Raw genomic sequence first — 12,285 nt, forward strand, 5'->3', positions numbered from 1 at the left:
ACTTTTTATATTAGAAAATATGGCAAAGTACATTTAAAAACATTACCATTGAAGATTATTTCCATTATTTCACTTTAATATTACATAAAATAGTAAAATTTCAAACTTGTTAGCTGATTTCATGCATATTACTCTTAGCTCATGAGATGAGCAAGATACTTATTAATATGCTTATAAAATCAATGAAGAAATAAAGGAAGAAAGAAAGAAAGTTTAAAAAACTTTCATACCTCATCAGTCAGTTCAGTCGCTCAGTCTTGTCTGATTCTTTGCGACCCCATGAATTGCAGCACGCCAGGCCTCCCTGTCCATCACCAACTCCCGGAGTTCACTCAAACTCACGTCCATCGAGTCAGTGATGCCATCCAGTCATCTCATCCTCTGTTGTCCCCTTCTCCTCCTGCCCCCAATCCCTCCCAGCATCAGAATCTTTTCTAATGAGTCAACTCTTCGCATGAGGTGGCCAAAGTACTGGAGTTTCAGCTTTAGCATCATTCCTTCCAAAGAACACCCAGGGCTGATCTCCTTTAGAATGGACCTCATACAAACTGATATTTCACGACTAGGACCCAAATAGTCTATATTCTAATAGTCCAATTTATTAGGTTCTTACAGCATATTTTTATTTTTTAATTTTAATTAATATTATCTTTTATTAAACTTGTTTTGCAAGAGAAGTATCCCATAAATGCTCCAATCAATACCCTCTTCGGATCTTTCAGTTTCATTTTTGCAGGTACCATCATTCAATGCAATCATGTGGTTGTGTGGACTTTTCAGTTTCTGAGGCACAGCAACCAGATAATTTTTCTTTTAGTTTTTCCATATAAACACTTGATTGTATTCAACAGGGCATTAGAATAGAAGCCTGAATCTTATTCAGTTACAATATTAGTCAAATCATCTTTTGTTGCATAATAGACATCTTACTCATGCTAATTTGTCAAATAAAAGAATGTATTGGATCACATGGATTAAAAATTCATATATGACTTGAGCCTAGGGCTTGAACTATGTCACCATAACAAATTTCTCCTTCTCTCCACCTGGTCCCCTAGTGGGATGGCTTATTCTCAGATTCCACAGTGAAGCAAGACAGCTAACCCATACTTTTTTCAATGTGTGAATTCTTTTTGATGGATGTTGTTTGTGTGTATGCATCTTTGCAACCCCATAAGCTATAGCCCTCCAGGCTCCTCTGTCCATGGAATTTTCCAGACAAGAATACAAAAGTGGGTTGCCATGCCTTTCTCCAGAGGATCTTCCTGACCCAGGGATCAAAGCTGAGTCTCTTGCATCTCATGCATCAGCAGGTGGGAACTTTAACAGCTGAGCCACCAGGGAAGCCCATACATTTATTAAACACCTACTATTTTAGGCACTGTTATATATAATTTTCATATGTTAATTCATTTATTCTCAGAAAACATAACTTACAAAGTGACTAAGTTTACTATCCCCATTTTGTAAGTTGAGATTCTCTGAAGGCTAAGTAGTTTGCCAAAGATCATAGAGCCAATATGAAGAAAATATGGGATTTAAGCCAAATAGTCTATTTGTAGAATTCAAACTTTCAAGTTCTTTGCTTTCTGTCTTATGATAAACCCATATAAATTTTATTTCTCATGCCAGCATTATTCAAAAGTGAAAATTAAATAATAGGACTAAAACCAAAACACTGAATCATTTGGCAGTCTATAATAAAAACAAAACAGTGATAGTTTAAGCTCTCCTAAATTGCATGTGCAATTCTGAGTTGATGTTTATGGCTCACATTTCAGTATTGCAATTTAAAGAACTGTGGTAGGCTTAAATACAAGGCTATCTTTAAAAGTAGCTAGGCATTATCTGCATTTACACAGTGACAGTTACTAACTACTGTAGTCTTCAGCAGTTCAAATACAACTCCAGGGTTATCTCATGATAACAAAACCACTAACTCACATCCTCCTTCAGACAGTGGATTAGAAAACTAAGAATGAAGTGAGTACTCTGGAGGTGTCTTGCATATGTTGCTGTCTAGAGGAGAAGAGAGAAAGGCTGCTGTATGAACTATGGCCATTCTATAAATTCTATACCATCTCGTTTGAATTATGCATTTCACAGAAGTGTTCTCTGCGTACAAACCTGACAAGAATGAAAACATGGTTTAATATGACAATCAGTGGTCCCAACATGTATTATCCATGAGTTCTTATAGGAAGCAGACAAAAAACAGTTATTAAACTGTATTAAATATGAATATAAATTATATAAATTTTAGTTAACTGCCTCATGTGTGAATTTACTTAAAGCTCACAATTACCTGGTGGCACAGTTGGTAAAGAATCTGCCTATAATGCAGGAAACCTGGGTTCTATCCCTGGGTCAGAAGTTTCCCTGGAGAAGGAAATAGTAGCCCATTCCAGTACTCTTGCCTGGAGAATCCCATGGACAGAGGAGCCTGGTGGGCTACAGTCCATGGTGTCGCACAGAGTAGGACATGACTGAGCGACTAACACTTTCACAGTTACCTTCTGGATTATTATTATCTATGTTTTCTGAAAGAGAAATTCTGAAAAATAATATAATTTAACAAGCAGACAATAAAATTAAGTTCTAACAGCTTGTAAGTAACAAATAGAAGACAGAATCAGTCTCCCTGCTTGGAGGGCTGCATCCCTGTCATGGCCATGTTCTTGCCAAACCATGGCACCACTGATGTGTCCAAACAGACATCTGAAAGACAACCAGATGTGATTGCAATGAGACAGAATTTCGGTGATGCACTGGCCTTGACAGTTTACATTTTACTTGAATACAAGTTCTGTAGAGTATGAAGTAATTGTTTTTAATTGTATTGTAGGGTATTGTGCATTCCTGAATGTTTAATGTGTTTTATGCTTAATGTTTAATGTGTGTGTGTTTTATGCTTTATGTTTAATGAGAACATCCTAATGGCAAAATACAAAACAATCAGAAATCCCAGGGTAACAAATTGGGAATAAATATTAGTTTCTATGGGAATATGTATATATATATATATATATAGGCTTGCCAGATGGTGCAGTAGTAAAGGATCCGCCTGCCAATTCAGGAGACATGGGTTCAATTACTGGGTCAGGAAGATCCCCTAGAGTAGGAAATGGTAACCCACTCCCATTTTCTTGCCTGGAAAATTTTCCATGGGCAGGGGAGCCTGGTGGGCTACAGTCCATGGGGTCACAAAGAGTCAGACATGACTGAGTATGAATTTTCATGTGCACGTGTGTGTGTGTGTGTGTGTGCATGTGCACACACACACTCACACATACATACAATGGGGATATATAAACATGTTAGTTTCTATGGGAACATAAATATGGCATATAACAAACATGTAATTTAGATGACTGAAAGAGTGGAAAACAAAACTGTGTATATATAGATTCTATTTTAAGCATTTCTCTTAGGAAAAAAAAATCATACTTAAAAGCTGTTTAAAAATACATTTTGAATTTTATTGTTTTCTGAATGCCTAATGGGCTTCCCTGGTAGCTCAGATGGTAAAGAATCTGGAGACCAGGGCTCTATCCATAGGTGGGGAAGAGCCCCTGGAGAAGGGAATGGCAACCCACTCTAGTACTCTTGCCAGGAGAATTCCCTGGACGGAGGAGCCTTGTGGGATACAGTCCATGGGATCGCAACGAGATGGGCATGACTGAGTAACTAACACACAATTCCTTTTAGTGTAATCAGGAAATCCATGGTTCTATCCATATAATCTATAAGCATTCATTGGGTTTTTTTGATGAGATATAGTCATAATAAGTAAAAGGAAAGGAAATAATATATACCTTAAACAGATTAAGATCATGCATGTTGTAGTTAGCGCTTATCTGATTGAGGTGTGAGATACTGGTTGCATGGAGAAATGAAAAGATACTTCTGCCAAAGGAGATAAAGATTTTGGTTTTGATGCAGGAGAGTATTTATAGGAGTTCAAGTAAAGCATGATTTCTAATTCTTTAACACAAAAAATTGCTACTAAAAAATACAAAGAAAGCCTTTAGGTATTGTTGTGCCTTCCAAAAATTGTACAATATTATTGAAAAGAAAAATAAAAAGCTTTGTATGTTGACAAATAATTAAAATACAGTTTCTGAAACAAACAGGTTTTATGATATTAAGAAAACAATTCAAACTCCCTGAGCCTTAGAGTTTTCATCTATAAAATGAAGATGTCATTAGTTTCCACAGAAGGTTGTTATACAGATTAAATAAAAGCTGAAACCATAAAATGCTATTAAAAGGTTCCTGTGCTGTACTAAATTGCTTAGGTTGTGTCCTACCCTTTGTGAGCCAATGTACCATAGCCACTATCACAAAAAAAATGTTCCTCTGTCCACAGGATTCTCCAGGCAAGAATACTGGAGTGGGTTACCATGCCCTTCTCCAGGGTATCTTACTGACCAAGGGATGGAATCTGCTTCTCTTACATCCCCTGCATTGGCAGGCAAGTTCTTTACCACTAGTGCCACCAGGGAAGCCCTAAAAAGTGCCTACAAAATAAAAAAAAAATCAATGTATGTTTTCCTGCTTCATGTCATAAGAGTTGAGCTTTCTGGATATAAAAAGGGTTGTGAAATGCTCCCAAGAAATTGATGAAACTTGACAGCGTTCTTCATGGTTGAAGCTATATGAAATTTCTAACTGGACAAAATTAAATCAATTCCTGAGTTCCCTTTTTCTCTGAAGGGAGGATCACCACTTTCTCCCCCTGGAAAGTGTATATAACATCTATAGCATTTCTGCTGGGATGTGAGAAGATTTACAAATAGTTATATCTTACTTTAATAACATGCTTCACAGATGCATCTGAGCAACAATTACATTGCTATATACCAGATGAACAAGATAATTTCTAAAGATAATAATATAATAATTTCTAAAATAATATTAATGATAATAAAGCAATCTAACATATACCAGGATACTGAGTGCCTACTATTTTCCTAGATCATCTCACTTAATTCTCAAACCAACCTTACAATGTTAGTATTGTTAAAGTATGATTTCAAAATGTTAAAATAATGACCCTTACACAAGTATAAATTTTATACACATAAAATATTTTAGTAAAGTCACTCATACTGAAATTAATAAAACTGGACATGGAACAACAGACTGGTTCCAAATAGGAAAAGGAGTACATCAAGGCTGTATATTGTCACCCTGCTTATTTAACTTCTATGCAGAGTACATCATGAGAAACGCTGGACTAGAAGAAGCACAAACTGATGAATCAAGATGGCCAGGAGAAATATCAATAACCTCAGATACGCAGATGACACCACCCTTATGGCAGAAAGTGAAGAGGAACTAAAAAGCCTGTTGATGAAAGTGAAAGAGGAGAGTGAAAAAGTTGGCTTAAAGCTCAACATTCAGAAAACTAAGATCATGGCATCTGGTCCCATCACTTCATGGGAAATAGATGGAGAAACAGTGGAAACAGTGTCAGACTTTATTTTTTTGGACTCCAAAATCACTGCAGATGGTGATTGCAGCCATGAAATTAAAAGAGGCTTACTCCTTGGAAGAAAATTTATGTCCAACCTAGATAGCATATTGAAAAGCAGATCTAATGAGGTGGATGAAACTGGAGCCTATTATACAGAGTGAAGTAAGCCAGAAAGAAAAACACCAATATAGTATACTAACGCATATATATGGAATTTAGAAAGATGGGAACAATAACCCTGTATACGAGACAGCAAAAGAGACACTGATGTATAGAACAGTCTTTTGGACTCTGTGGGAGAGGGAGAGGGTGGGATGATTTGGGAGAATGGCATTGAAACATATATAATATCATATATGAAACGAGTTGCCAGTCCAAGTTCGATGCACGATACTGGATACTTGGGGCTGGTGTGCTGGGACGACCCAGAGGGATGGTATGGGGAGGGAGGAGGGAGGAGGGTTCAGGATGGGGAACATGTGTATATCTGTGGCAGATTCATGTTGATATATGGCAAAACCAATACAATAATGTAAAGTTAAAAAAAGAAAAGCAGAGACATTACTTTGCCAACAAAGGTCTGTCTAGTCAAGGCTATGGTTTTTCCAGTGGTCATGTATGGATGTGAGAGTTGGACTGTGAAGAAAGCTGAGCACCAAAGAATTGATGCTTTTGAACTGTGGTATTGGAGAAGACTCTTGAGAGTCCCTTGGACTGCAAGGAGATCCAACCCGTCCATACTGAAGGAGATTAGCCCTGGGATTTCTCTGGAGGGAATGATGCTAAAGCTGAAACTCCAGTACTTTGGCCACCTCATGAGAAGAGTTGACTCATTGGAAAAGACTCTGATGCTGGGAGAGATTGGGGGCAGGAGGAGAAGGGGATGACAGAGGATGAGATGGCTGGATGGCATCACTGACTCAATGGATGTGAGTCTGAGTGAACACCGGGAGTTGGTGATGGACAGGGAGACCTGGCATGCTGCGGATTCATGGGGTCGCAAAGAGTCAGACATGACTGAGTGACTGAACTGAACTGAAACCAGGTTCAAATGCATTTGAAGATCTGGGCATTTATAAGCAATTTTAATAAACTAATATTAGAATGAAAGTGATAGGCTAGCTACAAAAGTGGTTAATGTGCTTAATACCCTACAAGATAATAAGCCATAAACTTTGAAGTTATATTTTCCACTGGACAGAAATAATTTACATCTCTACCAGCCCAAAGTCTAAAAATAACATGTAAGTTCACTAATTATGAGACCTTTAATAAACAGTAAACAGGGAATGAACAAAGTATGTTTTCTAAATAATTAGTGCTCAAGTGGGCCTATGCTCCTGTATAACCACTCATCTTTTAGCTTTATTTCCAAGTTTTGATAATCTTTCTTAACAGTATTATATTAATGCCATATTTCAAGTGGTTAAGCTGAAATCTAGATAGTTTAAGTCAATTGTTTAAGGTCTCATGCTTTATTCATATTAAAGTCAAGTTTAAAACTTAAGTTGTCTTGCTCCGAACCATAACTCTTTCCTACAACACTTATTTAATGTGTTAGATAGACTTAATTTCCCAGACATTTTATTCCCCTGTCCCTTACACACAGTCTTTCCTCTCCCTTTGTGACTATTCTGTATTATACCATCAGAAGCAGCTAAGTGAGAGATAGAAAGGTATTCTATTGTTTCCAAACTCTGCTCAGGAAGACATTACAGATAGAAGTTTTTCCATAACTTATTTGGTGAAATACTTGGCCTAACATGAAAGCATCACTACGAACAAAACTAGTGGAGGTGATGGAATTCCAGTTGAGCTATTTCAAATCCTAAAAGATGATGCTGTGAAAGTGCTACACTCAATATGCCAGCAAATTTGGAAAAATCAGCAGTGGCCACAGGACTGGAAAAGGTCAGTTTTCATTCCGATCCCAAAGAAAGGCAATGCCAAAGAATGCTCAAACTATGGAACAATTGCAATCATCTCACACGCTAGTAAAGTAATGCTCAAAATTCTCCAAGCCAGGCTTCAGCAATATGTGAACCGTGAACTTCCAGATGTTCAAGCTGGTTTTAGAAAAGGCAGAGGAACCAGAGATCAAATTGCCAACATCTGCTGGATCATAGAAAAAGCAAGAGAGTTCCAGAAAAACATCTATTTCTGCTTTATTGACTATGCCAAAGCCTTTGACTGTGTGGATCACAATAAACTGTGGAAAATTCTGAAAGAGATGGGAATACCAGACCACCTGACCTACCTCTTGAGAAATTTGTATGCAGGTCAGGAAGCAACAGTTACAACTGGACATGGAACAACAGACTGGTTCCAAATAGGAAAAGGAGTCCGTCAAGGCTGTATATTGTCACCCTGCTTATTTAACTTATATGCAGAGTACATCATGAGAAACGCTGGACTGGAAGAAGCACAAGCTGAAATCAAGATTTCAGGGAGAAATATCAATAACCTCAGATATGCAGATGACACCACCCTTATGGCAGAAAGTAAAGAGGAATGAAAAAGCCTGTTGATGAAAGTGAAAGAGGAGAGTGAAAAAGTTGGCTTAAAGCTCAACATTCAGGAAACGATGATCTTAGCATCTGGTCCCATCACTTCATAGGAAATAGATGGGGAAACAGTGGAAACAGTGTCATACTATTTTGGGGGGCTGCAAAATCACTACAGATGATGATTGCAGCCATGAAATTAAAAGACGCTTACTCCTTGGAAGGAAATTTATAACCAATCTAGACAGCATATTAAAAAGCAGAGACATTATTTTTGCCAACAAAGTTCTGTCTAGTCAAGGCTATGGTTTTTCCTGCGGTCATGTATGGATGTGAGAGTTGGACTGTGAAGAAAGCTGAGCACCAAAGAATTGATGCATTTGAACTGTGGTATTGGAAAAGATTCTTGAGAGTCCCTTGGACTGCAAGGAGATCCAACCAGTCCATTCTAAAGGAGATCAGCCCTGGATGTTCTTTGGAAGGAATGATGCTAAAGCTGAAATTCTATTACTTTGGCCACCTCATGGGAAGAGTTGACTCATTGGAATAGACTCTGATGCTGAGAGGGATTGAGGGCAGGAGGAGAAGGGGACAACAGAGGATGAGATGGCTGGATGGCATCACCGACTTGATGGACGTGAGTTTGAGTGAACTCCAAGAGTTGATGATGGACAGGGAGGCCTGGCATGCTGCAATTCATGAGGTCACAAAGAGTCGGACATGAGTGAGCAACTGAACTGAACTAACCTGAAATCATATGGGATAAAAATCTGACCTGAGATGACATAAAGATATCTAGAGATTTTACTTATCTCTGTTAGAGTGAGAGTTTTTATTTTATTTTTTTCTGTTTAACTGTGTATATTTGATTAGAGTATTATTAGAACAGCATTGCATTTGTTACTTACAAAACAAAACAAAAAAAAAAACCCTTTTTTTCATACAGCTAGACCCAAAATTTAGGTAAGGCTCCATTGTATAGTGTGGATATTCCAAGTACAAAGAGTGTATTTCCAGGCACACTGGTCTGTGACTTTCCAGTAATTCACATTCTTGAGAAAGTCTTCTCTTGACCACTCTGTCTAAATCATCAGCCCACTCACCCTTGTCCATACCACCCCAAACCCCGGACTCATACACATACACATCTACTGCTATCTATCTATACATCTTTGTATCTATCTCTCTACCTAGCATCATCTATTTTCTTTCTATTCTCTGTCTCATTTATAGTAACACAATCTTTAAGACAATAGAACATTTTTTGTTGTTCTTAACAGCTTTATTCACAGAAGTAAAAGACATATAACTTACAAATAGTAATAGATGATGGGGTTAATAAAAGGAATTAAAATACCTTGCATGTCTAATCCATTTACACTTTATAAATATTTTGATATTTGAACTTACCATTGCTACTGTTAGCTGAAAAAGAATAATTATTGCAGAGTTATCTGAGAAACTCATCCTTTCAAGTATCACCATCCTAAATTAATAGCCATTTCATTTGTGCTTTCTCAATGGCTTTTTCACAAGGGACTGTTCACAAGATAACATCTACTTTCTTAAATCAAATTATTGACATGTAATTGATGTATAAGTGAAAGCTGCTCAGTCATGTCCGACTGTTTGCAACCCCATGGACTATAGAGTCTATGGAATTCTCCAGGCAAGAATACTGGAGTGGGTATCCATTCGCTTCTCCAGGGGATCTTCCCAACCCAGGGATCAAACCCAGGTCTCCCACATTACAGGGGGATTCTTTTCAAGCTGAGCCATCAGGGAAGCCCAATTGATGTATATAATGCATTGAAAATGGGCTTCCCAAGTAGCTCATTGGTAAAGAATCCACCTACCAATTCAGGAAATGTGATTTTGATCCCAGAGTTGGAAAAACCCTGGAGTAGGAAATGGCAACCCACTCTAATATTCTTGCCTGGAAAATTTTCCATGGACAAAGGAGCCTGGTGGGCTGCAGTCCATGGGACTGCAAAGAGTCAGACATGCTTTAGTGACTAAAACAACAATAATATTAAAAATACTTAAAGTGAAAAATTTGGTAAGTTTCCATATATGAACCATGACCACAATGAAGATAGCGGACCTATTATATCCCAAAAGTTTCCTCATGCCCTGTTGTAATAATTATTTCTTCTCCCTCTTGCCTTATACCTGTCTGCCACATGCATTCATCCCTAGAAAACAACTGATATACTTTTCTCTAGAATGTCATGTGAATAAAACTATAGTATATATACATATTTTGTCTGACTTTAATTCACCAGAATTATTTTAGCATTCACCCATTTATGTTGTTGCATGTATCTAGTTCATTCTAGTTTATTGTTCTGTATTACTGTACTGTTGGTGTAACACAAATTGCATCTCTGTTCATCTGATAGACACTGTGTATTGAAGTAATCATATTTGTGTGTATTCACTTTAGTGTTTCAATATGGTGCATTCATTACATTGATTTACAAACATTAAACTGACCTAGAAGACTGCAGATACATTCCACTTGTAATGGTATAATCTCCTTTTGGAGAAGGTAATGGCACCCCACTGCAGTACTCTTGCCTGGAAAATCCCATGGACAGAGGAGCCTGGTAGGCTGCAGTCCATGGGGTCGCTAAGAGTTGGACACAACTGAGCGACTTCACTTTCACTTTTAACTTTCATGCATTGGAGAAGGAAATGGCAACCCACTCCAGTGTTCTTGCCTGGAGAATCCCAGGGAGAACCTGGTGGGCTGCCGTCTCTAGGGTCACACAGAGTCGGACACGACTGAAGCGACTTAGCAGCAGCAGCAGCAGCAATCTCCTTTTTAAAAATCGCTGTGTTTATTTATTCTTTTAAAACAGTTATTGCATCTATGCTTAGGAGATGTATCAGCCAGTAGTACTCTTATTGACTTGCAATAACTTTGATTTTGTTTTTGGCATTAAGTTAATTAGTCTTAATTTATCTTTAAATACCTGATAAAATTTACAAATAAAGCCACTTGAAATTTCCTTTTTGGGAATATATATATATATATATATATATATATATATATATATACACACACACACACACACCAAACCATTTTATTTTAAACAGAAGTGAAGATATCAATTTATTGTTAAGTGGAATTTAGTCATGTGCATTTTTCTTGGAATTGATCTATTTAATTTGTTATTGAATCTTGTCATTGATTTGTTTCTAATATTTTCTTACTATACTTTTAATATCTCTTTTGATAAAACATGTCTCATTTTCTAATTTGTTTTTTTCTTATCTATTTTTTTTCCTAATCACTTTGTCTAGAGGTTTATCAGTGTTATTGAACTATTTTGGTTTCTTTTTCTATCCTTTTTCTATTTTCTATTTTGTTGATTTCCATTCTGATCTTTACTCTTTCCTTTCTCTTCCTCACTATGGATTTCACTTGCTCTTTTTGTCCAATTTATTAGATGTAACCTGAGGTCTTTGACTTAGAGTTTTTCTCCTTCTGAAATGGGTATTTAACATTATATCTTTATCTAACTGCCTCTCACTAATATTGATCTTTTGTTTTCATTTCCTAACTTCCTTTTTCTGTTTTCAATTTGGTTTATTTTGTTTTTTGTTTTATAGTTTTCAAATATTTGGAGATCTTTTAAATATCTTATATTAATATATAATTCAGTTTTGTCAGAGGCCTTTTTCTATTTTATTTTGTATAGTTTCTTTTGCTATGTAGGTGTTAAAATTCATGAAAACCAAAATTTGCTTATCTATTCTTCAGCAATTTCTAATCTGCTGCGAACTCCATTCAGTATTCTCAGACATTGTAGTTTTCATCTGCAGTAGTCCTATTTATGTCTTTTTATATCTTCCTTGTCTCTATTTAACATGTACTAAGCTTCTTAAGCATGTGGAATACAGTCATAATTATTGTTTTAATGTTTTTGTTACTGTTTATATAATCCCTATTATCTCTGGATGGTTTAAATTGGTTGATAGTGGATCAAGTTTTTCTGCCTTTTTGTATAACTGGTAATTTTTAATGGAATACCAGATGTTTCTAAATTTTACTTTGATGGATACTAGATATTTTGTACTCCCTAAAATATTATTAAGCTTTAATTTTGGATCCATTTAAGATCTTTTTGGATCTTTTACTTTAAGTTTCTTAGTAGAGTATAGAGCAGTGTTTAATCTGGAACTAAAATTCCCCCAATATAGAGGAAAAATACTCCTCGGAACTCTACCTAATGTCTCATGAATTATAAATTGTGAGGTTTTTCTCTCTAACTAATGGCAAAAGGAACTATTCTT

Source organism: Bubalus kerabau, chromosome 7, assembly GCF_029407905.1.
Source record: "Bubalus kerabau isolate K-KA32 ecotype Philippines breed swamp buffalo chromosome 7, PCC_UOA_SB_1v2, whole genome shotgun sequence".
NCBI lineage: Eukaryota > Metazoa > Chordata > Mammalia > Artiodactyla > Bovidae > Bubalus > Bubalus kerabau.